The 27302-nt window shown below is 41.4% G+C and overlaps 1 pseudogene; it reads left to right on the top strand.

Annotated features, from left to right (window-relative positions):
• Positions 1-19595: 19595 nt before the first annotated feature.
• On the top strand, positions 19596-26064 carry LOC124234152 (butyrophilin subfamily 3 member A3-like; annotated as a pseudogene).
• Positions 26065-27302: the final 1238 nt, after the last annotated feature.

The raw sequence follows: 27302 nt of genomic DNA, 5'->3' as shown, positions 1-27302 counted from the left end.
GGACAATGTCCCAGGTGGACATCTCAGCTGGGGCACACTGGCCTCTGGCTAAAAACCACTCTTGGAAGCTGTCCTGCAGCTGCCTGAGTCCCTTGTCTCAGGGACAGCCCCAAGTGACTGGCTGCTAAACAGACGTTGTCGGCCCATGGCACTTTTGCTTTGGTGGTGGAAGAAATTAGGTTTAGGACTTAGGAAGACGTCTCTTGTAAGTAGCTGGTAGTTTTTGTTTTTGTCTTTGTTTTAACCTTTTCCAACAGGACTGGCTGGAAATAATGGGTACCTTGGCAGCCCTCTGGGTTCCGCTTGTTTTGAAGTCGCCGCGACGCCCTGGCCAAATTTTGGTAAGTCCCCTGTGGGTGCACAACTGAGGTCCCTTGTTCTTGCTCATTTGGGAAGATCTGCATAGCAGATCTTCATTTGTTGGGAGCCCACCGAGTGTAGGACACGGACTAAGCCGGGACTGGAAGCATTTTGGTTTTTGGTTTTGGTCTTTGTTTTGGCTTCTGTTTGTGGCCGAGGGTTTCTGGGAATGTGCGCTTGTTTGGTATTTGTTGTTGTTTGTCTGTCCTTTTAAAAGCGTTAACATGGGAGATGCTGCATCTATTCCACCTAAGAGCCCCTTGGGAAAAACTTTGGCTGATGGTCGACCTATAGCTATAAGGCAATGTCTAAAGAGGGATGATTTTCTTTTGTAACACTACCTGGCCACAATGTTCTCTAGACTCCAGAGAGAAAAAAAATGGCCAAATGATGGATCCTCAAGTTGGGAAACTTTTTAGACAGCTCTTATGATAAACAACTGTTTTATTGGTACTTATGAAAAGACCAAATTAAGAGGAAACTATAATGACTAGTCTTAAGAACTTAATCAAACTTGGGGTCTCAGCTTCTCGTAGTCTTACAGATGCTAATAAAAATGTTAAGTTAACAAAGAAAAATCAGAAAGGGAAGAGTCACAGGACTCATCCCAATGGGATAAATAGAACAGATATAAATGAAGTTAAAAATAAGGTTTTAATGAAACACTGCCTAAGCTTGGATGGGCTAAAAGGACCCCCCCATTAGCTCCCCAACATTAAAGGACATCAGACAAATCTGTTCTATTTACCCCAGTTTGAAAAATTTAAAAGGTCAGGAGGCAGAAATCAGAGTGAGAAACCTGACCAACAATTGTTTGGGGCAACAGTTAGGCTACTAAGATTAATAAGACTATAAAAATTAAAATGTTTAAGCTAATATTATAGAAAGAGGTTATGTCAACTTTGCCTGGATGTTTTCTTTGGGAATAAATGTCATGTCTAACTGGGAATGCTTCTGCTGAACAATATTGTAATACCAAAACTTGTTAATAGAAATCTAATGTAAGTTATAATTAAAAGTATAAGTGTTAGTAAAACTAAGATAAAGTTTTGTAAAAATTAATATACCTAAACAGGCCAATTTCAGTTCACGCAAGCTGATGTATGCAATTGGAAAAGCCAGCTGCAAAAATGGGGAGCCTGTTTTAATCTTTTGAGGCTTCTAAATAAAATTGGAAATACTTTACTGCTTCTTCAAGAGAAAATAATTAAATAATTAAACATGCCAGCAGCCAACCCAAATCTGCTGCTTTTGTCTACTCTCTTGCTGAGCTTCCCAGTAAGTTGACCTGAGCTTCAACTCCCCCAAAATTCCTGATCTAAAATTGAACAAGTAAAAAATAAACTTTTGAGGTAATTTGGAATTGTAACGGCCATTCTGAAAACCTGCTTCAGAAGAGCATTCAAAATCTCTCATAATGGAATGCAGTCTTTAATGAAGATGCAAAAACTTCTAAGATACAAAATTATTTAAAATGATATAAAATGATCTTTGATGAATGAAAGCCTGTTTAAGGTTGTTGGTTTCATTTAAAATGAACACGTCCTCTAAGTTATCAGCATTGGCTATAATGCAGACATGCGGCCTGAGTTTACTGGTCAAATGAGCTCATGTCATGTCTGTTACAAAATTTATCAGCAAAACTCATAACTCAGTATAATAGCTAATTTTGTTTAATGTCTCATGGAGGTTTGCAGACGATCTAAATATAATTGTTAAGAACAGGTAAACTAAATAAATGTAAAAAAATAAAAGTTTTTGGAAAAACTTTTTAACAATAATTATATGTATAATAATTATACTATGATATATGTACTTCAAACAACTGAGGATGATAGTTAACTGCTGTAATGTCACATGAAGTTTTTAACAGTAATTGTTAAAACTGGGTAAGAGTTTTAAGTACAATAATTATGTTTTATAGTCTGTATACCTAAAAAATAGCTTCCAAAATCTTTTTGGAAACAAATTTTATAGCTTTACTAAGTTAAATTAAATAATAACAGTTTATTGGGTATCTAGGTCATTTCCACATAAGATAAAATGTTAAAGGTTAACTACTAAGCATGTATTTGCCTGCCTTTGGTTTCTTATATCAAAGAGACCAAAAATGTGCTTAGGTTTATTGATGAACATGTTTTATATATGCTGAGAAATTTTCTATAAGAAAACATATATTTCTAAAAGATCTATATACAAGGAAAGTGAAATATATGTTTTCAGTAAAAAGATATAAAGAATGGAAATATTTTTGTTTCTTGAGTTGAGAAAGATAAATTTGTCCTAAAGTACTGGGACAAATTCTAAATGTAAAAAAGTAACCAAACGTTTGGAAAAGTAAAGCCCTAAAGAGATTTATATATAGTCAAGATGGCCAGGATTAAAGTAAATCCAATTAAGTAAATAAACGTACATGTCAAAAGTAAACTGATACAAAGTTAAAACTTGGTGTCCTCTTTCTTAAAAGGATAATTTTCCTAAATTTTTTAATCTGCTCTTGATAAAAAGATTATAAAAAGGCTTTTTTTGACTATTTTAACTATTTTTTCCCTTGACTGTTTCTGTTGTCACTTCGAATAGATACCTGAACATGGTTTCACAGTGAACTTTGTTTCCTATCTGAACAAATGTTTTAAAGCTTTTAATATTTTTGACAAGCTTCCCCTCCACACACAAATATTCAAGTCTTGAATAAAAGCTTTCTTTTGACCTAGAAGAGGAGGAAGAGTTTCTCTGGGGATTTTCAGAGGGCCCCTGGGGACTTCTCGGAGAAATTTGCTCTCTTCCTATAAGAAAAGAATGCTAAACTAATAAGGCTTATTTTGTATGTTAAATTACATAAGAAGTGTTGTCAAATAAGTAATGATAAACTTTCTTAAATGGCATTATGTAAATAAATGTTACTAATATAAGTATTTTAAAAACTATCTGATCTGTTCTGATTGTTAGCTATAATCCTGATGATTGTCTCAAAATGTTGTACATCACAGATATGGTCAAATGCCTTTGTCAATTACCATTTTTTGAATGTTTTGTTATTTATAAACAGTGACTGTTTTACTTTGTTTTTGCAAATATGTTTCATCTTCAGAGAAATTCATGGAAAGGACTCTGATACTCTAGAATACAGGTTTCCAATAGACATTCATATTGTAAAACTAAACTAGGTAAAAATTACAGAACTCCAACAGAGAAACTAATGACCTCCGAAACTGCTGACAGAAGATTAAGATCAAGAACCAATTACACAGGACAGAATAAACTGATAGGGATGATTATAATTTTTATGACTTTTTAATTAAGATATTACTGATTTTTAATGTTTTGCTTTTTTTCAGAATTAAGAAAACCTTTTTCTCTTTTCTCTTAAAGAACTATGACTTACAGCAATTTATAAACAAAATTGAAGCATTTGTCTTTTCCTCCCTATCTGAGCCCTCCAAAATGTAAAATCCCCTGATGAGTAAGTATTCTTATTCTTATGGTAATATAGTTGTTTGCATAAGTCCAATAAGAATCTGTTCTTCTTTTAACAGGACACAATTGGATACACTGGTTATGTTACCAAGGCTTTGACTGGAATATCATATTTGAAAAAACATATGGGCTTGGATATAATGAAACAGCTTTTGAGGAATGAAGGTTGACATTCTGGAATAAAGCCAGTTTGAAATATTGGCCTGGTACTGTGCTTATGGGTTCTGAAACCTGGTAAGGTTGAGAAAACAATGTCGCTGCCTCTGGCAAGTACAAGGAACCTCAATATTTTGGGAAACCTCACGAAGAGAGGAATTCACCCAAATCTGTAGGTACTGCAGGCAGAATGTGAGAACAGGTCCTTTGCTTGGCTTTCCTTGAGAGGCCTTTAAAGATCAACCTGTGATTCCTTATAAGGTTCCAGCAAAGCAGATTTAAAAGAGCCTATATGATCAATTACTATTCTTGCTGTACTTATGTAAATAATTATGCCAAATTTATTAAAACTAGACTTATTTTGCAAACCAGTGTCTTAATTTGGCTATATCTAGTGAAATTGAGGATGATTTTAGGGAAGAAGATTATATTTCAATAGAAACTATAATACATGTTTATAAATATTGGGTTTTAGTTTTTTCAATTGTCTTTGAAATTTTTGTTTTACTTCTGTTAACTGGACTGGATCTTGAATTCTTTGTCTCCTGAAATATCTGGCTAAAAACCTCCAAACTAACATTTTCAGGTTTTTTTCCCATTATTTTCATTTGGAGTCATTGAAAACTAAATCTTCCCTTTTTCCTAAAGCCTTAGAAACTGAAGCTGGGAGGCCTAATATAAACTTAAGACAGATTCATGTCTACTGCTGTGTAAGCCACTCAAAAAGCTCCCTGAGTGTCTGGTGACACCATCAGAGACATTTCAAACTGCAAAAGATGCTTCGACACTGACTTCTAGGAATCTTGATTGGCTGCCCCCTGGGCTCAGAAACTGGTTTATAATTTGCTCCAACCATTAACCTTGTTTTTCTCTTTCTGTTTCTCTAGAAAAACTTCTTATTACATACCTGGTTACTTACTTACATGATACAGGCTTAACTTCAGGAGTCCACCAGCATCACTGCCTTATTAAAAGACTGGTTCAATGAGATGAAACAACCTACACCCCATTTCAGCAGGAAGTAGCTAGATGGGTCACTGCCCCAAATCCCTCAAGATTGAGGGATGGACATAAAATAGAGGGGAGTTGATATCGACCCTGATATCAGTTTCCCCACATTAAACCCAGCATATATGGGGTTAAAACCAAAACACTCATTCCCTGCTTACTCTCTAGCTTCCTGGCTCCAAAATCCACTATCCTCCATGGAGACAGACATCGCCAAGGACAAGCACCTGGATCATCTCCTCCCTGCAAAGAGATACAGCCTTGTGGGAAAGCTGCTGACCAGCAAGGTAACAAGGCTTCCTCCTCTCTGCAAACAGTCTCAAGGCCAAAGACAGGCTGGTGGGAAAGCTCTGACCAGCAAGGCCGTATGCTCCCCCTCTCCTACCTAAAACCCCAAATGAAAACCCTTCCTTTTAGCTTTTTGGGGAGTTTTGGGATTTCAGCCTTAGCTGCCCTCTCTCCTTGCTCAGCGCTGTGCAAAAATAAAACTCCTACTTTCTTCCACCACACCCAGTGTCAGAGATTGGTTTGCTGCACAATGGGTGAGTGAACTCACTTCACGTTCAGTAACAAAGGTGTTGGCCAGGTTGTAGTCTTCTCACCTGGAGTCTCCACTGGGGAAGAATCCAATTCCAAGCTCACTGAGGTAGTTGGCAGAATTAATTTCCTTACAGCTGTAGGACCAAGGCCCCAACTTCTTGCTGGCTGATGACTGCAGGTTGTTCTCAGCCCTCATAGGCCCCCTTCAGCTCCTTGAGATGTGGGCCTCCTACCATGACTGCTTTCTTCTTCAAATCCAGGAAGGGAAAGAGAGCCTCTAGAGTGGGCCAGCTGGCAAGACAGATTCTTATACAATAATGTTATCGTGGACGTTACTGCCCTTCATCTTTGCCAGATTATATTGGGTAGAAGCAAGTCACAGGTTCGTCCCACAGTCAAGGGGATGAGATTACACAAGGGTGTGAACTACAAGAGGGGTGACGTTGGGGGGACTGCCCTGGAGTCTTCAACCACACAACTACCTAGAACAAGCACAAGCTTCTCTCATCTTCACCAGTTCCTTCCTTCCCCCTAACTCTGGGCAATATGCTCCGTCTCACTTCTTTCTAGGGCTCCACTTCCACACAAGAAAGGTCTCAGCAAAGAGAACTCATGAATGGCCTCCACTCTCTTGTCTGCCATGATGACTGACCCGTCCTCCACCACACCATAAAAATTGTTCCTGCCAGTCACTAATGGCCTCCCAATCACTAAATCTGTGTGCATTTCTCTATCCTTTCTTCTTGGATCTCCCTGAGAAGGTCTTCATCTCTAATTTGGCATCTGCTTCATCAATTCCCAGGGCCCTCTCCTGGTTCTTTCCTTACTCTAGGGGAGCACCTTCTCAGAATTATTGCCCCTCTTGCTCCATAACTGCTGATATTCCTCAGGCTTCAATACTGGGCTCTTTTTCATTCCCTGCAGGGTCCAGTCCATTTTCAGGGCTCTACCCTATAAGCTGATCATCCCTCCCCTAGCAGTCCCGGGATTTCTGGCAACAGCCTCCCCTTACCTTGAGCCCAGTGCCCACTGGACACCTTCCATTAGAGGCCTTGAAGGCATCTCACAGACAGTATATCCAAAACAAAACTCCCACCAACCCTGTGTGCCCTCTTTATCTAAGTGAATGACACCATCTGACTGTCATTTTCAATTCCTCTCACTCTCATCTACCACATTTGACTAACAGTCAAGTCCTGCTAATTACTATTCCTTTAAATTAGTTAATCTTAGTGGTTAGAACACAGACTCTGGAACCAGCTTCCTGGACTCAAGTCCCAGCTCAGCCAGTAACCCCTTGTGTGACCTTGGGTGAGTTATTTAACCTCGCTGGACCTCAGCTGCCTCACGTATAAAATGTGGGAAATAAGAGTATCTACCTGTTTGTGTTGTTAATACATGTAAAGCCCTAAGCACAATGTCAAGCTCATAGTAGTTTCTACATAAGTATTAACTATTATTAATAGTAGTAATCAAATCCACTACTCTCTTTTCTGACTCCAAGGCCAGGGACTTGCTCCAGCCCTTGTCAATTCTTCCCTGGAGTATTACAGCAGCTTTCTACTTGGTCTCCCTGCCTCCTCCTATCTGCCTGGCCAAAAAAGGACAAGCTACACTGTGCAATCCCAGGAGGCATCATTCCAGAGAATATAATGCAAATGGCGTCCCTGCCTCCCATCTCCCTGTGCACCTGCCCTACTGCTGTTTTCAAAGTACATGTTTTCTCATGCTGAAATTTTCACAGGTCCCCCTTCATCTTTTGACTACAACCCCAACCCCACGGTACCCACCTGATGGTGCTGTCGCTTGGGAAGGTAGATTTAGGAGTCAAGTACAAGGGTCATGAAAGATCATTTCAAAATGGACGACAATGATATTCACAGAGGTTTAATATGCGCGGATGCTGTTCTAAGTCCTCCCCAGCTGACTTAAGAAGCAAGTGTTGGTTTTATCCCCACACTAAAGATGAAGTTAATTAACTGGCTCTGGGTTTCATGGCTAATGAGTTATGGATAACAACATATGGAGACAGAAGGAAAAATTGTGAGCTGGTAGATGATAAACCCTAGGACCTAAAACACATGAGCAGCTCCCCAGATACAGCTAGAAAAACAAAATTGTGTCCTGAGAGTTACTAATGGCAGCAAGAAGTGACATATTAACCAAGAGAAATTGATGCATCCTACTGAGGCTAAGTAAATAAAAGAGACAGATTTCCAGGCAGTTGGCCACACTTGCTGCATGCAGGACACTACACTAGATCTTGGAAAAGGTGACAGTGAAGATGGGATCAAGTTCCTGACCAGAGAAGTGAGTGGACCATAAGCACTGTGAAGAGAATGGTGAATCCAGCATAGTTTTGCCCTGTGTCCAGTGCTGTGTCCTGTGTAACATCAGCCTTCACTTGAGTTGGCACATGAAGATGCCTTTCAGATGTTGAGGAACAAAGCCATCTAACTTAGGAAACAAGAAGAGATGAGTAAAGAGCTTGCAATAAAGTCCAAACCCGTGGTCAGCAAGCAGGAAGGTCAAAAAGAAGAGTCCATTTTCTATTGCTTCCCTGTCCCAGGAGACATCCTTGTGAAGAACCTGAGGATAGGCACCCAGACAAGTGCAGGAGATGAGAAAAGAGGACACCAAAGAGGAGAAAGGAAGGCACCCAGGACACAGAGAAGGGCAAGAAATATCTGGCTTTAGCAAGGGAGTGCTCACCACTCTTTTTCCTGTTGCAGTTTGGAGAAAAGCCAGGTCTTATGCTGGTGAGTGGCCATCTCATTCCTATGGTCTCAGGCTCAGCACTCCATAAAAAAAGATCCTAGTGTTCTTTCTCCATCTTCCAGTTCCAACTAATGGCCTTGCTGTGTGGGCCATGGCTGGAGACCCAGGGAAGATCCACACAGCATCATAACCAAGTGCTGCCCCGTCCCCCTTCAGCACCTGCACGTTTTTCTTTCCAGCAGTTTAGACTCTTTTTAAAATCTTTCTCCTTCTTAAAGCCCTCCCCACCCACTTTGTTTCTTGGACTTTTCTACTCCTCAACATTTTCAACACCATAGATCTAAGGATACAACTAGAAAGCCTCCATTTAAATGGCATTCATTTTCAAGCAGTTTGTGTGCATCTTAGAGGAGACCTGGTAAGTCTGTCCACCTAAGAACCTCTCTCCTCAGAGCAGAGGGACCACTTCATAATTGGTTCCCCCATGGAGAATCCTAGAAAGGAGGGCTAAGTAAAATCTTGTAAACTGTCTTTTTGAATAGCCAACATTTATTGAGCAGCTACCACCATGCCCCAGGCACAGGTCTGAGTGCTTTATGTCTATTTTCTCATTTATTGATCCTCACAACAGCCCTAAGAGGTAGGACCTATTATTACATCCATTTACAATGAAGGAAATTAATCCAAATGAGAGTAAAAACCCTGTTGCACATCATACATCCATGAGGTGGTGACACTAAGACACAAACTCAGGGAATCTAGTCCCACACTCCCTGCTCGTATGGTGTAAAGTTGGAATAGACCTACTCTGATCCCTTATCTTTAACATGAAGAAGGCCCAGTAATTTCAAGTAACTTCTTCAAGATCACACAACTGGTTAATTCTCACTCAAGAGATGCTGACACTTCTCTGTCTGCTAAATGTACGTGTTCCCCAGGGATTCTTGGGTCCACTTGTCATTCTGCAGTGAAATACCTGTCACTCTAAATACACCTTGAGAAACCTACATGTAGAGTACTACCACATTCATATCTCAGTTTCTTTCCAAAATTCCACTTCTGCTGGAACCCTGAAATTTGCCTATCTGGATTGCCCCATGGCAGCTCGGACCAAGTTAACCTTTCCAATTCACTCTTACTCTCTTTCCATCTCTAGCATTCATATTATGGTACCATTATCTACTCAATTGCCCAAGCAAGTACTTCAGTCTTTCAGGATTCCTCTTTCCTTATCATCCTATTCTAATAGACTAGGCTGTTCTGCCAGTTCATCCTTCTAAGTGGCCCTAAACTCAATCTTCTCCTCTCCCTACATTGCTCTGATTCAGATAATCCTTTGTAATGTATTGTTTTTCTCTTGTTATGGTCTCATTTGTGCAATATGTGTTTACTAATTGCTTTTCTTTATACTAAGCCATGAAGGAAACTAACTAGACTCAGTAATCAGGAATCAAGGGGGAAGACTTAATATAGGATGGAGGTCTGGGAGGGTCCTTCTCAGGAGATGACATTCAAGACAGGACATAAATAGGAAGGTATCAAAATGTCAAGCCCCAGGACTTTCCCTGCTCCAGGCTGAGTGGAGGGCAGATACAAAGGTCCCAAGGTGGGAAAGACCCAGAGTTTTGAGGAACTGGAAGGATGCCCATGTGCCTGGAATGGACAGTGTGATTGGGACTAAAGATGAGAGGAGATGTGGTGCAAGAGATAAGCTGGTGTCACAAAATGGAAAGTGTTCCAGACTATGGTGATGTCTTTGGATTTATTTTAAGTGTGATAGGAAACCACTGGGAACTTTAGAGATGGAAAGTGACAGCATCTGATTTATGGTTTTTGAGATCGCTTAGCTGCTGCTGTGTTAAGAATAGACTATACAGAGGCAAGATGGGAAACAAGGAAGCCAGTTAGGATTCTACAGCAGGAATCCAGGCATGATATCAGAGCACATTTAATGGAGATGATGAACAGCAGTTGCTGAACTTGAGATATGTTTTGATGGAAGAGTTGAGAAAGACTTGATGTTAGATCCATTTGGTAGGCCCTTCTTAGGATTTTGGCCCAAACAAATGGATTAATAATACAGAATTTCTCAGAGAAAATTAAAAATTGTCTTTTGGACTTAAGTCATGTGTGAGTGTGTGAACCTGGAGGGCCTGGAAGATGCTGGAGCTGGCGACTTAGGAATCTTGTGTGCACATGTGCTATTTAAAATCCGGGGATGGGATGAGATTCCTTAGGGACAGTGTTCAGAGAGAAAAGAACAGAAGTTCAAAGTACTGAGTTTCAGGGCCCCCGAACATACAGAGATTGGGAACTGGAGGATCCAGCAAAGGAGACTGAGAAAAACTACCCAGTGGAATAAGAAGAAAATCCCAACAGGATATGTGTCACAGAATCTGAGGAAAGAAACTATGTCAAGAAGGAGGAAATGTTTATGTCAAATACGGCTGAGAATTTGAATAAGATAGGAACTGACAATTGACTATTGAATTTGACAAAATGAAGGTGAGTGCTGAACTTGATGTAACACAAATAAAAAATCAGAGACATAGTGGGGATTAGGCTAGTTTTACTGCTCCATCAGGGAGGGAAGCCCTGATGCAGCAAAGAGCAGCTTGGGTCTAGGGTGTGGGCTCCAGATGAACCACAAAGAGGTAGCTTGATTTTTGTAAACTATATAAGTATGTGTACAAGGAAAGAAATCAACTACACAGGATTCTCTGAAAAATATAATTAGAGAACTAAAGGTAGATTTGACGGCTTTTAGAAGGAAGAGTTGACAGTATTTTATAGACTTTCTCTTTGAAGTGATATTATTCGCTTATTTGTTTGTCTCAAGAGTGAGTTCTTTGATATGTCAGGGACTGTGTGTTACCATCTGTGAGTCCTCAGTATCTGGCACATAGGAAAACTGTCTGCAGAAACAGCCTGTAAAAGGAGCTGATTTCAACCACAGCTTGTGTTGGTCAGGGTAGGCTGAATGCTGTAACAAACCAACCCCACTGTCTCATTAGGTAGACATAATAAAGTATATTTCTCCATCACTTCAGAGTTCAGGACAGATCATAGAGAGAGGTGAGAGCTCTGTTCCATACAGATTTTCTAGGGCCTCATTCTCCTTTGCATTCAGCCAGCAGATGGGGAAAAAAGGGTTGAAATAAGGTGCAGATAGTTTCTCAAGGGCCAAGCCTGGAAGGAGCCACCTGTGCTCCTGGGTACCCAAAGGAAGCTGGGAAATGTCATCTAGCTGTGTCTCCAGGAGAAAAAGGAACCAGCATTTGGTGAACACATCACAGTTTCTCCCATGTGACTGTTCTAAGCTATGAGATCCTGGGAAATCTGCTAAAAATGGGTTTTATTAGATAAAGGATCCTACACAGTTGGGGGAAAAGCTCTGGCCAAGTGGCCCTTTGCCCAATCCCCTGGGGCTTCAGCTTAGCAGAGAGGGATGGCCGCAGGCTCTCCACAGGACCTTCCCCATGTCTTCGCTCTAAAAACATTATTAAGCACCACTTGGGAGCCAGGGACTGACAGCGCTGGACAGTGAGAATGCAGTGATGAACACACATAGTCTCTATTTTCTCAGGTCTTGGTCTAGCAGAGGAGAGAAATATGAAACAAATAATGACAGTGCAGTGACATGTGAGGGATTTGTACAAAATGGTGTGGGAGAGAAGAGGATAGTCTGGAGAAGTGGGGATTTCTGACTAGCGACCCCTGGTCCCAGGGACCTGGGACCTCCAGATTCAGGAATCTGCATTATGTCCTCCTTCTAAAAGTTTCCTATAGGAAAGAAGTCTCTACTCACAGTTTGGTATCTAGCAGGCTCATCTCCTAAAGTCAACGGTAGAAGCACAGCCTTCAGTTTTGCTTCCTTACAGCATCAATTCCAGGCATCTCAGTCTCCTCAAGGGAAAACTGCAATCTATCAACTTTGAGAAGGAGGAACAAATCTACCTTTTACTTAACATACATTTTTATGGTTTATTCTGTATCATGTACTGTTGTAAGAAAATTGACTGAATTATCTCATTTCATCCACATAACAGCAACCCAAAAAGTCAAAAACTATTATTATCCTTATTTTACACATAAGAATACTAAGACACGGAGAGGGTAAGCTACTGATCCAAGGTCACACAGCTAGTAAAGCTCACCAAGGTAACCTGGCTTCAGAGTCTATGGTTTAACTTCTCCCTTAAGCCACCTCTCCTCACCAATTTTAAGTTCAGTGATTGAAACCTACTAGACGGTATGTTCTCAATAGAAATTTGCTGAATTAATGAAATTTTTCCTCCTCAGCTTCACAAATATTTCTCTGCAAGAGCTTCATGTAACAGTCTGAATGAAAACTACATCTGGTGTCTTATATTCTTGGAAATTATAAAGTTAAAAAAACGTCGTGCCCTGAAACGCCTTGTCTGCAGTTCAGCATCTATGTTGGAAATCAAGGCTGCTTTTCTTTGTCAAAGTAACTTGGATGCTCCAGGCAAGAAATTGAATGGTTCATTGATATGATTTTCAGCAGCAAAGCTTTTGATAGACTGCAAATTTTTATTTACTTTTATTTATAAATTATTTTATTGAGGTCATATTGGCTTACAACACTGTGTAAAATTTAGATGTACATTATTATATTTCATTTCCTGTATAGACTACATCATGTTGATGAACACTAGCCTGGTTGTTATCCATCACCGTACATGTGTCTTTTTACCACTTTTGCCCCCTCTACACCATTTTTCCCTCTGGGAACCACTAATCTATTCTCCTCATCTATGTGTCTGTTTATCTTCCACATAAGAATGATGTCATACAGTGTTTGTCTTTCTCTATATGACTTATTTTGTTTAGCATAATACCCTCAAGGTCTACCCATGTTTTCACAAATGGCATGGTGTTCTCATTTTTATGAATGAGTAGTATTCCATCTTCAATGTATACCACAACATCTTTATCCATACATCCATTGACGGGCACCTGGGTTGCTTCCATGTCTCAGCTATCGTGAATAATGGTGTGACAAATGTGGTGGTGAATAAATCTTTTTAAATCATTGATTTCATGTCCATTGGATAAATACCCAAGAGTAGAATAGCTGGATCATAGGATATTTCTATTTTTAATTTTTGAGATATCTCCATACTGTTTTCCATGGTGTTTGCATCAGTTTTCACTTCTGTCAGCAGATGCCAGGGAATGGATAGAAGGGCCCTGAGGCAGTGTTTGTCCCTGTCTCAAGCTGTTCCTGAGAAGCAGTCCTGGAGCCTCCTGCTTACACAGCCTCCTGGGGGAAGCCTGACTCTCACTAAGAGGTGCCAGATACCTTGGGGCCAGACTGTCAGTATCATTGGGGAAGGCAAGGCATTTAGGTGCTAAAGTTCCCCACATAAAAATAACCCACTGATCATTTTGGAACATGTAACTGAAAAGTACTCCTACATTTGTGTTTCAAATACAACATTGGTCCCTCATCCATTTCACAACTGTGTTCTTCTAGGTGAGAGGTGTGCTGAAGTATCCACAGGAAAGTGCACTGATGTATGCAAATTAATTTAAAACACACCAAATGAATAAATAAATAATGATTGAAATGAATACATAAATAAGGATGGATAGGGGGATAAACAGGAGGATAGATTATAATAAAGCAAGTATAGTAAAATGTTCACTGTGGAATCTATATAGTAGGTAAATTTGGTATTCACTGAAAAAGTCTTTTGATTTTTTGATAGTTTGAAGATTTTCCAGATAAACTGTTGATAGTGGGGTTGGGGAGGGAAAAATTGTGGTTTGCTGCTAATAACAGAGACCAGAAGTACCACTGGCTTCAACAAAACAAGAGAAGTTTTTTTCCTTTCACATAAAACAAATTCAAATGTGGCAGTCCAGGGCTGGTCTGACAGCTCAGAGAAGCATCCATGCCCCAGCCTCCTTCTGTCTTTATTCTCTGCCATTGCTGCATGTGGCTTGCATTCTCAAGGTTGCCTCATGGTCACAAGATGGTCGCTGCACTCCAGCTCCAAGGACCACGTTCCAGGAAACAGGAAGGAGGAAGTGTGAAGAGTATGGACATCACTGGAGAAACACAACCTAACAAGTTCCACCTACAAATTATTGGCTCAAACTTAGTCACCTGGACTCTCCTATCTACAAGGGGGATGGACACATGACTGGATCCCCCAAAGTGGGTTTGATTACTAAGAAGAAGTAGGGAGTAGATATTGCACAAGCAACCAGCCATGAATAGAGCCTAAATTCCAACATTGGAATATAACAATTTCTATCAGCCAAGGTCACATCAAAGCCCTAGGAGCTTTAAACACTGATTTGAGACTCAAATAACCTTTCTTGGGAGGCCCTAGGCCATAGGTAGAACCAGTTAGCCCAAATGACACCTTATAGAAACAGCATTCAATCCTATCGAGATTCTAATCTCAGAGAATACAGAATCCTGCAGGCAGAGTAGAAACAAATACACGTGAAAATACAAACGTAGCACAAACAAGGCACAAAGAGTGAAGGAAGCTGCTCAGCAACACTCCAAATAAGAATGTTCTGAAAAATCTAAGACCTACTCATCAGTCACTGGCAGCACTGCCTGTGGAAACCTGAAAATTATACGATCTGATCATGAATCTGAGACTTGAGTATCAGAGGTGCTAAAAAGGTAGAGTGCATCTGGTTTTCTTTCTGTTCGTACTTACATTTAACTCTGTTGTAAAAGATCTCCTCCTCCGTGTGCCCACCTACACAGATGTTAGCAAACAGCCACAGAAACATTTAATTAATGCACATCTTCCTCTCTTCACACATTAAAATCTTCTAATTTCTCTGCTGAATTCTGCTGATAAATCTATTATGATATAAAAGACACAAAACAGGAGTATATAAAGAAACGCTGATTATACACAAACATACCCATGAATGACTCAAACAGCTAAACACAGAGAGACACAAACAGTGCAACAATTAGGGCAATAATTTTTCTTCATTTTGTACAATCCAAAACAGTTTCCATTTCATTCTACCTTCCCCACTGCTTTCTGTCCAACAACTGATAAGAAACACCCTTCTGAGCCAATCAAAACCCTAATTCTTCCAAAGAGAGACTCTGTTACTGTTTCTCACAGTGAGCACCTTTTCCCTTTCTTCCAGAGTAGGCTGCTAGCATTAATGGAGAAGTACTGATTCCATTAATTCCATAGGCTGTGATTTTCAGGTGAGAATGCCAAGGGGTAAGTAGGGGAAATTGGTAAAAGCCAGGGCCACAGGCCCTGGGAGGACAGAGGCAGAAAGCTGAAAGTGGGTACAGGGAAGTCCTTACCCAGAGAAGGGGTTTGGTGCTTGTGTGTGTGGTGAGGGGATGGGGGTAGGGGCAGGAGGCAGTGCAAAAGGTAAGGACCTGCATTGGGAAATTTGGTGGGAAGGAGACAACCTTAATGAAGAAACTTGCCAACTGTGTGTTCTTAGGAACTTACTCTGGTTAGAAAGGAGCAAAGGACTCTTCTAATCTCTCCCGATCATCCATGGGAATGTATTCTAAAAGATTCTAAAAAGAGGTGTGCTCTAAAGATTTACATGTAACGATGCTCATTACAGAATTATTTGTAATATAGAAAAATCCAAACCAACTCCCATATACTATATACGTAAACATATACAACAATCGAAGGATGGATAAACAACTCGTTGTCCAGGCCTAAAGGGATTTCCATATAGTCATTAGGTATTGTGTTTTTACTAAACAGTTTTATTTATCATTGTAACAAAATTCGATGCAATTTGGTTGTTTAAATCCATATCTACATTTGGCTATTATAGATTTTACTATGATGAACAGCCTTAAAAATAAAACTTTGCGTTAATAATTGATTATTATTCTTTACGAGTATTTCCTAAATGTCCAATGTCTTGGTGCAAGGAAGAAACATTTCAAAAGTATTTAGTATTTATATATAGCCAAATACTTCCTGAAATATTTATATTCGTATGAAATGAAGTATATGATTACAATCAGGGATTATTTAAATTTTAATCCCTTACATTTTTCTCCATTTTAAAATTGTCAAAAGTCAGGAGGAAAAAACAATAAATACCTTAAAATAAGTGAAAACATATTCTCTACTAGGATGATAGTAGAGAAGTTGTTACCCATGCTAATACTAATAATATTGCCCTCTCTCTAGCACCATCAAGAACAGTTTGAAGAGGAGAGGATGTCCTGAGAGGCGATATTTTATCTGAGGTTGTGTCCAGATTTCAGACAAGGGTCCGAAAGAGAGTCAGCTGCCCAGACTTCTGCTCCCTTGTCCCCGTGGCAGTTCCCGGACTTGCAGCTACTATGACTGGGGGCCTCATGCTGGTTTGTTTTGGAGGAGTTGGTATTTTCTGAACAGCTAATAATTTCCAGTCACTATAGTTACTTGTAACAGTTATCAATTGTTAAATTTTACATGAAACCATTTCAAATTAAAGACATTCAAAAAATTTTCAAAGTATAGAGAACATCGGACAAAAGCATCTTTCACTCAATCCCCAATTCTCAGTGTAGCATGCATCTTTTAGACCTTTTATAAGACGATTTCATAAACATGTATATACCAATTTATAGCTTTGTTTTTGTTTTTTAACAGAACCGTTCATATTGTTCTGCAACTTGCATTTTGTTGACTTAATACGTCTTGATTATCTGGGTTGGTGACTACAATTTAGTCTTAACAGCCACATTAAATTTCTTCATAGGGATGAGCCATTATTTAACTAATGAGTCTTCTATGGGTGATCGGTTAGGTTATTGACCACTTTTTTACTTTTAAAATAGTGCTGCAGGGTCATGCTTACACATGCTTCTCTTTGGACCCATGCAAGTGCTTTACTGGACCAGATACCTGGAAGTGGAATTGCTGCATAAATTGTGCATGTTCTAAAGTTCATACTTCACATTGCTTCATTGGTGACTAAAGTTCAAGTCGATTTTAGCACATGGCTGAGATGAGGCAGCTTGTGAATCATGGAGCTATTACCTAGTTTCCATCCCTTTTGTGCTCCTACACCTAACACATTGTGGGCCTGGAATATAATGTGTGCTCAGTAAATATTTGTTGAATGAATGAATGAAAACATGGAAGAGACTTGGCTCATCCCTAGCTCTCCCATTCACTAGCCTTGTGATTAAGATGTGGTGGGTTCAGACTCTGACTACTCCAGAGCCTCTACCAGGGAGTCTGCCTGGATCTCAACCAGAGACTGGTGGGGACATGACTTGAACTTAGTTATGGCCATGCTCTGGGGCTTAGAGGAGTCCACAGTGTAGCTCCCCAGATGGCCACACCCTCAAGTCATCTGTCAGCACCTCATTCTACCTGACATCTTCATGCAGAGAGAGGATACATCATGGGAGAAGACCAAGAGATAAGGAAGGGGTCTAAGACCAGAGATCTCAGTCCTGTCTCTGAGTAATCCACCTAGGCATGTTCTCATGCTCTCCACTATCTAGCGATGCAGCCAACTCTGGGGTGGTTAGGATGGAAGCCGAGCTAGAACTCCATGTAGAATCAAGCCTTGCCAGCTGTTGAGGGCCCCAAACTTCCCTTATCACAAAGGTTCACAGTGATGCAACAGACCATGCCTAAAAGATGGCAGAGGGGCAAATATGTCAAGCTAGGACCCAAGATATAGATGAGAGTACTTGGCTTGGAGTGGGGAGTTGCAGGGGCCCTGGTTCTGACCTGGGAGAACCTCAGCACTTCATACAGGTATGAGCTTGTTGGGCTGCTGTGTGCTCTTAGCTTGACATATTTTTTCCCTGTTTTGCAAGTGCCAGCTCTTATACCTCTGCCTCTAAAAGGCACTTCTCTAGCAGTGGAAAGATTAAAACCAAGAACTTATCCACTGATGGTGAGTGCAGGGGCCATCTGCCAAGGAGTATTGGTGAACACTCAGAAATAGGAACACTGGAAATGAACAGTTTCCTTCCCATGCATGGTTCTCCCCCAAAGAACAATTGTGAAAAGAGAGCACTGAGTACGTGAGCTGTAAAACTATTAAATGCATATTCAGGACATGCTTGCTCCTTCAGCTACTGTATTGTAAAACAGGAATAAATACATTAATATAAGCAAATCTCAGTGGGATCACAGGAGGCTGGGATCTTCTCTCTAAGCCAGAAAAAAAGAATAGGTCGTTATGGAGGCATAGCTTGTCTCCATAACTCTCCACCTCCCTTTCTGTTGGATGACAACCACTTGATCTCATCACCTAAAGAAATGTAAAATGCTACTGACTATTATTGGGTTAATATGTTACCTCTCACCCATTCCCTCGTTTGATAGATATTTACGGAAGGCTCCATGGGAAGCACACTGTTCTCCAGGCTTGACACACATTATGAAACAAAATAGACCAATATCCTTACTTTGTGGAGGTCAAATCCAGCAGGTAGAGACAGACAGTAAACATGGGATATGTGAGATGGTAAAAATCAATAGAGAAAAGAAAGGCTCAGGTGGATGGGAGCAGTTTGTCATAATCCTGTGGTCAGAGAAAGTCTCATGGAGGAACTGATTTTAGAGGAAAGTCTTGAGGGAGGGTAGGAAGTGAGCCTTGTGGATAAATGCAAGAATAGGGTTCCAGGTGGAGTGAAGAGTCAGTGCTGGTGTCTGCTGTCCTGTCCTGTTCAGTGACGAGCAAGAAGGGCAGAGTGGCTGGAGCAGACAAGCAGAGCAGGGGAGATGAAGTAAGAGATGCAGATCCTAGAGCACCTGCTTGGACATTGTGAGGACTTCAGCATCTCCTCTGAGTGAAATGGGAGCCACTGGAAGATGCTGAGCAGAAGAGTGACATAATGTTACACAAGGAATGTTCTGGCTATTGTGTTGAGCATAGACTGTAGGGGACACTGGTAGAATCAGGGGACCCAGAGAGGAGGGTCCTGCATTAATCAGAATGAGATGGTGGAGGCTTGGATCAAGCTGTAGCAGGGGAAGTGTTTGAAAGGGGAAGGATTCTGAACATATTTTGAGAGTAGAGTCAAGGATTTCCTGATGAGTTAGAGTTAATGTATGTACATTTAATACTACATACATAATATTTACATGATAAAAGTCCAGTTAACATTACATACTTTTATGAGTGATTTTCCTTGTAGAACTCAAGGTTAAGAGACTCCCAAGCAGACATTTTAGCAGAAGAGGATCACGAGTCACCACACTGTGTATTTCATGCTGAGTCGGCCCTGGGGAGATAGAGGTCTGATGTGAATTCACCATCTGCTTCCAGGTCCAGGTCATAGTTTCTGCCTGATTCTTTCTGGTGTATCTGCAGCACAGACAACAATGGCAAGTTCCCTAGACTTCCCTCTTGTCTACATTGTCCTGGTCCAGCTGCTTATCCCTTGCTCAGGTAGGGAACATTCTGCTTTTACGTATCTGAAGCAGACAATTACCTATTAGTGCCCATTCTGAACCTCTGACAACTTCTCACAACTGTAAGTCCCATCCCAAACTGAAGATGCGCATGCCATTAAGACAAATTTCTTCTGCTGGTGTCGTGTTCCTCGCTAGGTTTTTTGTACCTCACTCTCCCTGCCTGAGAGCCACCCTCACTACCCTCATGGCCCAACTCCCTCTGATGGAGCTTCTCCTTTTACTGACCAGCTCAGTTTGCTGTGGTTGGACCATCTGGGCCCATCCTGGCCCTCATGGGAGAATATGCTGATCTTCCCTGTCATCTGTCCCCAAAGATGAGTGCGGAGACCATGGATATGATGTGGGTGAGATCCAGCCTTAGGGAGGTAGTATACAAGTATGTAAATGGGAAGGAAGTAGAAGACCAACAGATGGCAGAGTATCGAGGGAGAACTTCACTTTTAAGAGATGGCATCACTGAAGGGAAGGCTACTCTCCGAATTTATGACATCAGAGCCTCTGACAGCGGAAAGTACCAGTGTTATTTCCAAGATGAAAACTTCCATGAAAATGCCATGGTGGAGCTGAAGGTTGCAGGTGAGGCTCCAGGTTTTGTTCTGAGCTCATTCCTTCCTGGGACCCGGGGGCAGAGGCAGAGTTCTTGCCCTAAATCCACCTCAAGCATCCTGGCTGGTCACTAGGATCTGCCTCCACTGCCTTCCCACTTTGTTTCTCTGAGGCCCTTGGGAAAGATACAGGTTTTCCTCCAGGAAGAATCCCTCAGACCCTTAAGCAAAGATAAATGACATAATGGGTAAAAAAACATGTACTACTCATATCTTAGAAAAAGAGCTAATCGCCTTAAAATATAAACTAATACTACATATATTAGTTCACAGAAAAGGAAATAACGCATAAGACAATGTCCAATCTCATCTCATCCAAGAGACAAATGTGCATTAAACATTTTCCACTTTGTGAGTTTGGCAACAAAATAAAACAAAAGAAATCTAAGGTGATAGATCACCCATTCTGATAGCAGGATTGTGGGGAGATAGTCACATTTAGACATTTGCATAATTTGCAATATTTTTGGTGTAAATTAACAAAAGTTCTGCTGGGGGCTATATAGCAGTATTTTCTCCTAGCTACTTATTTATTGATCCAAAAACCCACTCTGGAAATTCCTCTGACAGAGATATCTGCATTTGTATGATATGAACCATGTAAAGCTTATTTCTTGTAGCATTAATTATAGGAGCAAAAAGTTAGAAATTGTGCAAATGTCCATCAATGGAAAAGTTTTACACAACGGAATATTGCACAACTGGGAAAGAAAACACAGACATCCTCTCTGTACTAATATTGCAGGATCTCCAAAATGAAGAGAAAAAGCCAGATGCAGAAAACTTTGTGTAAAATGCTCTCTTTGGTGTAAACAATAATAAGGAAGAATTTATTTAAAAAATTTAATACACACTTGTATAGCACTCACTATGTTTCAGACTCTTTATAAGCATTAATTGAATCCTTTAACCTTATGAGTGATATGCTATCATTACCCCATGTTACAGATTAGGACACCAGGACAGAGCAGTTAAGTAATTAGTCCAAGATCACACTGCCAGTCAAGTGGAGGAGCCGGAAGTTGAATGCAGGCCCTCCAGTTCCAAAGTTCATATTCTTAACCACCATATTAAGCTGACTAATGAGAGGCTAATAAATGAGGGGAGGGAGAAGGTAGTGGATAGGTCAGTGGGAGGACTTTTTACATCTTTATGTTATTTGAACCATGTAAATGTAAACTTTTTTTTTTTTTTGCGCCAAGGAAGATTTGCCCTGACCTAACATCTGTTGCCAATCTACCTCTTTTCGCTTGAGTAATGTTATCCCTGCTCTAATAGCTGTGCCAATGTTCCTCTATTTTTTATGTGGGTCACCACCACAGCATGGCAGCTGACAAGTGGTTTAAGTCTGCGCCCAGGAACTAAACCCCAGGCTGCTGAAGTGGAGCTTGTGGAACTTAACCACTAGCCCAGAGGGCCAGCCCCTAAACGTAAACTTTTAAATAATTGAATTAGAAAAAACATATGATTCTAATGTTCAAGTAACTCATATTCAGATGTGATAAGCAGACAGTTCAAGACAAATAATAGTATTTTGTTATAGTAAGAGTTTTCCTTGAGACTTTAGTAGGAGAAGGATCATTTAATGTCATGAGATCAACTCTGTGATCCCCACCCTGGGGGTGAGAGGCTAAAGCTCCATTCCATTGCAGACCTCTTCTGGAGGGCCAGGCCCTGGATCACAGCATTGGCAGGGACACTGTCCATCTTGCTGCTGATACTTGCAGGGATGGGTTACTTCTTGTGGCTACAGCAGAAGGAGAAAGAGAGAGAACAAATGGAAAAGGATCTGGAAGGAAAGGCAAGAGGTATCAGACCAGTGTGGGAGCTCAAGGCACAGGCTTAGGGGAGGAAACCTAAGGCACCAGCTGAGGGGAGGTGCCCCCAAAGGCCTCAACCCCTCCCAATCCCATGCACCCACCCCTGCACTGGGTCATTTGTAAGGTTTATTTGCCAAGTTCCTCCATGATCCATCCCATACCAGTAATTTTTTTCTCCTGCTTATTTTACAGAGGAGCTCCAGCATGAACTCAGTAAGTTCCTATTGCTCCAGGGACCAATGCATCTCTGAGTATTGCTGCTTTAAGCATCTTAATAACCCTTCATGGTTCTTCCATTGCAGAGTGGAGAAAGATCCAGTACATGGCTCATGAATGGCTCTGACATTTTCTCTGAATTCTCATCTGAGACTCTCTGCTGGGATATTTCCCAGTCTATTTCCTCACTCCTAACTCTGTCCAGGCTGAGAAATGTCCAGGATCCATTTCCCAAGGGAAAGAAAGAAGGGTGGTTGATTGGGAGGAAGCAGGGGGAGTCATGATTTTTAATGGATAAAAGAGCCTTCAATCTGTTTACAGGAGGGGCCTACATACTCCTCAGCCCAGCAAGGCACCAAGGAATATCCAGGGGTGAACTTGAAAGGATCTCCATAGATGAAGTGCCTTCCCTCTGCTGGGAAACTCACTAGTTGTTTACATAATCTACAGGCTGCTGAGAAGAAAACAAAGACTGTAAGATTTAAAAGAATCAGAAACTCAGAGAAGAAGGAGAGAGAAAACTATCTCTTAAAAGAATGAGGGGCCATAGTGGCTCAGTTGTCATAGATTTATGAGAATTGCTTTTAAATAAGTTATTATCTGAAATTTCACCATTAAGTTGCCACATTCTTTTCAGAGGTAGGCAGAATATAATACAGCTTGAGACAGATAGATTGTAGTACACACACACATATAGGTGTACACACACTGACACCTACACCCAGGTATGGGAGCACAGATACATACAGTATAGATCTGTCAGGTCTCAGCTGGGAAAGCACTTACATGGTGCCTGTGGTATCATCAGTGTGCAATTGATGTTCTCAGACATGGTACAAAGGAGGTGAGGGGAGGAGAGAATTGAAAAGGCAGAGGGAGAAGATAGGAAGGGTGGGGGTGAGGGTCAAAAAGAACAGTTACATGGATGTAAAACAAGAGAAAGGACATGACAGAAATGCATGTTTCAGGTGACATCTCTATCATTCTTCCATTGTAGGTGGAGAGAAGGCTCAGGACTATGCTGGTGAGTGACTCTGATGCTCTCTGAGTTTCCTGACACATGTGTATGAAGCATTTAAATCTTTTCTCTGATGTGTGACCCATTGGCATTATCAGTAAAAATACTGAAGATCTAGCCCAGAGGCTCATTTTCTGTGGTGAATATCACCCCTGCTTTTCCCTTCCAGATAAAACATCTGGGCATTTTCAGCCACCCATCACCCTGCTGGCACACATGCCCACAGCCTAGCAAAGCCTGACCATGTCAACTGCAGCTGCATCATGATGGAGGGAATGAAATCCACTGTTTTTGAGAGGTTGTGTGCCTGATCCAGCAGAGCTGTAGAGGAAGGAAGCTACACATTGGAAGAGACTGAAGAAAGAGAGAGAGAAAAGGCTTAGTAAGGAGAATGGGTGGGAGGAAGAACAGAAATAATGCTCTTTCCTTATCTGTGTCTCCTGCCTTCCAGAATGGAAGATAGCCCTCTACCAAGCTGGTGAGTGAATCACTGTATGTTCCCTAGGACAACAACCTGAGGGACCATATTCCCTTTTTATTCTCCAACTCTCAAGATTCTGGGAAGAAAAGTCCTCAGGACTGGGAGAGTTCTGGGTGTGTGATTTGAGGTCCTGGTCTCAAAGCTTAGACCATCTCCAGGGCCTTCCTGCTGAGGGCCCAGAGAATGAGAGAGGATTGCTCACTTGGGCTTCCACAGATCTTCCTGGGAAGGAAGAGGCATAAAGGGTAGAGCTGAGGGACTCTTTCGCTCAGGGAGAGTGAACCAATACTGCAGGGGAAGTGAGGATGTGGAATGACCAAGCAGAGAGGGCAATGCGAAAATATCTTTGTTTTTCTCAAGCTTTTTATGCCACCTCCTGCTGCTGTGTGTCCAAAAGTTACTTAAGGTTTCTAAAGTTTAGCTTCTTCAGTTTTAAATGATGATCATGATCTCTATTATGTGAAGGCTGAGGTAAAAACTACATGAGGTGATGAATGTGTTTTGTTCAAAAACCAACAGGAAAGAGATGGCACGTTCAAACTGACTGGTTGAAAAAGGTTTAAAAAATGAATACTTTACAGAGATGGGAGTGAGATTAAGGGAAATCAACAAGGTAGTGTGAAGTGTCCCAGGGCTCACAATAGTGGGGAGATGTTCACCACCCCTAGGCTTGAAGGAATAGGGAGAGGGAGGAGTTCCTGGAGCCCAGAGGAAGCATTAGCTCAAGGACTGGGCTGCCTGAGAGGAGTCATGCCTTTGTGAGAGCATCATCATCTGATGTTGGCAGGGAGCAAGTGGGGGAAATAAATGCTGTGCTTCTCTTTTCTTTCTCCTTCCAATCTTCAGCTAGTAACTTCCATTGGCTAAATCCAACAGGTAACAAGAGGCAAGGGATCCCAGTGATATTGTCCATAGGGGATAGATTCCTGGGGCCCAGAAGAAGGTAGAGAAAGGTGGAGAGTGGATCTGGGAGCAAAGAAAGTTCCCAACATGGCCTCTAGCACAGGACAGTCATGGAGCTATTATATTATCAGGTTCCTTCTCCATGCCCGTCCCCAGGCTACATATAAAACTTGTGTTGTATTTTTCTAACCTAGAGATTAGGATTTTTGTCCTCATTTTCCAGAAACGGAAATTGAGGCTGAAAGACATTGTATAGCTTGTGTCTATGGAAAAAGAGACTATAGAAGTGGAAAAGTCACTCAGCTCATGAGTGGTAAAGCAAGGATTGAAATGTAAATCTATATGACTATAAAGTACAGGTGGGTAAACTGATTTTGTGGGGGAAAGTAAGAAAAGAGATGGAAGGACGGAGCCAGCTTGAAACGTCGAGGGAGGCAGCCCCTGACCCTCAGCACTCCTATCCTCTGATTGCAAGACCCCTGAGCCTTTTGTTTGCTATTGCTGAGAGGGTTACATTCAGGCCTGACTGGGGACACTATACTGTGGACTTGGACCTCCTCAGCCAGACCCAGGTCTTGGAGTCTAAGGCTCTGTGGTCTAGGAACAGTGGCTGACCCCATGGTCTATCCCCAAATTTTCTGCAGCGGATGTGATTCTTGATCCGGACACAGCAAACCCCAAACTCCTTGTTTCTGAGGACCAGAGGAACCTGAAGCTGGCAGATGCACCACAGAATGTACCAGACAATCCTAAGAGATTTTATCACTTTTACTCTGTGCTTGGCTGCAAGAGCTTCACATCAGGGAGACATTTCTGGGAGGTGGAGGTGAGAGACAGGAAACAGTGGTTTCTTGGGGTGTGTAGGGAGAATGTGGAGAGGAAAATTGTTGTTCGTATAAACCCCCAGAATGGATTCTGGACTATGGAGCTGTCTCACGGAAATGACTATCATGCTTTCACTGACCCCATGACCAACCTGACAATTGCCAACCCTCCTCAAAGAGAGGGCATTTTCCTGGACTATGAGAGTGGTGAGGTCTCATTCTACAATGCCATGGATGGATCTCACATCTACACTTTCCCACACACCTCCTTCTCTGGACCTCTGAGGCCTATTTTTGAAGTTTTTACTTTGGATCCCACTGCCTTAACCATTTGCCCAACACTGACATGAGTGCAGAGTTCCCTGCTCACTGAACTAGTGTCTGATCTTTCCCTGGAGACCCCAGTCTCTGCTGATGGGAATGGAGACCCTCAGGCTGAACTAACATCCTTGCTTCCCCCTGCCCAACCTGGAGCTAAGGGCCTCCTCCTTAACAGAAACACATCATAACAATAAAATATTTATTAAATGCATACACTGTGTGAAGCACTTTGCTAATATTAATTCCATTTTCCCATATGACAGTTGAGTTTGGTACCACTTTATTGTCTCCTTTCTGTAGACAAGGAAACAGGGATGAAGAAAAGGGAATTAACTTTTCAAAAGTGACTCAGCAAGTGAGTGAGAATTGGGATTTGTACAACAATAACTGACATTTATGGATAACTTAAAATGTCCTGGGTGATGTGCTAAACGCTTTAAGTGAGTTTCACTCAATTAATCCCTACAATGTCTCTGTAAGGTAGTCTCATTTCAAGAATGTGGAAACTGAGGCAGGGCCAAGTTGAATATCTTGTTATTGACAGAGAAAGTTGTACTGCCAGGAAAGGTTTGACCCCTGCCCCACCCCCAGCACCTTGCCTGTTTTATTTCCCGGACCCTCTGCCTCTGTGGTGAAGGGACGACAGGCATCCCTGAGTTTCCCTTCCCAGGGCACTGCAGGGGAAGAATCACTGTAGGTGGCCATGGATGCCACAATCCACTTGGTTCCTTAAGGTCGGTTGTCAGAGCCATAGGTCCAGCACTTCATTGGATTGAGTCTGAAGGGTGACGTGGTCCAGAGAATCAGTTCACAGGGACTGTATCACATAGGATGTGAAGGGACTAGGGGCCAAACTCTTAACTAATAATGGGCACTTGTGTACCCACTCTGTCAGTGTGATGTGTGATCATGGAGCCAGAACCAATCCTCCTACTTTGAAGGTCTCTAGGAAGCCTAACTTAGCACCTGAAGATTGTCTGTAGAATAAGAATTTGGAAGGAAGGAAGCTAGATGAACTCTAGTGATATTTTTATCACACTTTAGAAACTGTCTCCAGGAAAGGGATATTTCTACCTCTGATCATTCACTAATGTTAACAGATGTTCCTCTCAACTGATGGATGCTGGGGAAAGGTTACTCTTCATTATCATCACCATTATTGTTCACCACTATATATCCTCTACCCAGCAGGTGGTTGCCAAGTTATATTTGTTAAATGAATTTGTTAATTATCTTCATTCTTCAAATGAGCTTTTTCTATAATTTAATCCCCCACAGTTTATTTACTAAGGCATCACCGTTTACCTCACTGTAACTTTTTCACAAATTTCTGATTGTATTAGTTTTCCATTGCTGCCATAACAAATTATCACAAAATTTCAGGACCTTAAATATCATAAATTAATTGTCTCACATTTCTGTAGGT

The sequence above is a fragment of the Equus quagga genome, unplaced genomic scaffold (genome assembly GCF_021613505.1).
Source record: "Equus quagga isolate Etosha38 unplaced genomic scaffold, UCLA_HA_Equagga_1.0 72115_RagTag, whole genome shotgun sequence".
Taxonomy (NCBI): Eukaryota; Metazoa; Chordata; class Mammalia; order Perissodactyla; family Equidae; genus Equus; species Equus quagga.
The sequence above is the reverse complement of the archived record's forward strand: the minus strand, read 5'-3'. Positions and strand labels throughout refer to the sequence as shown.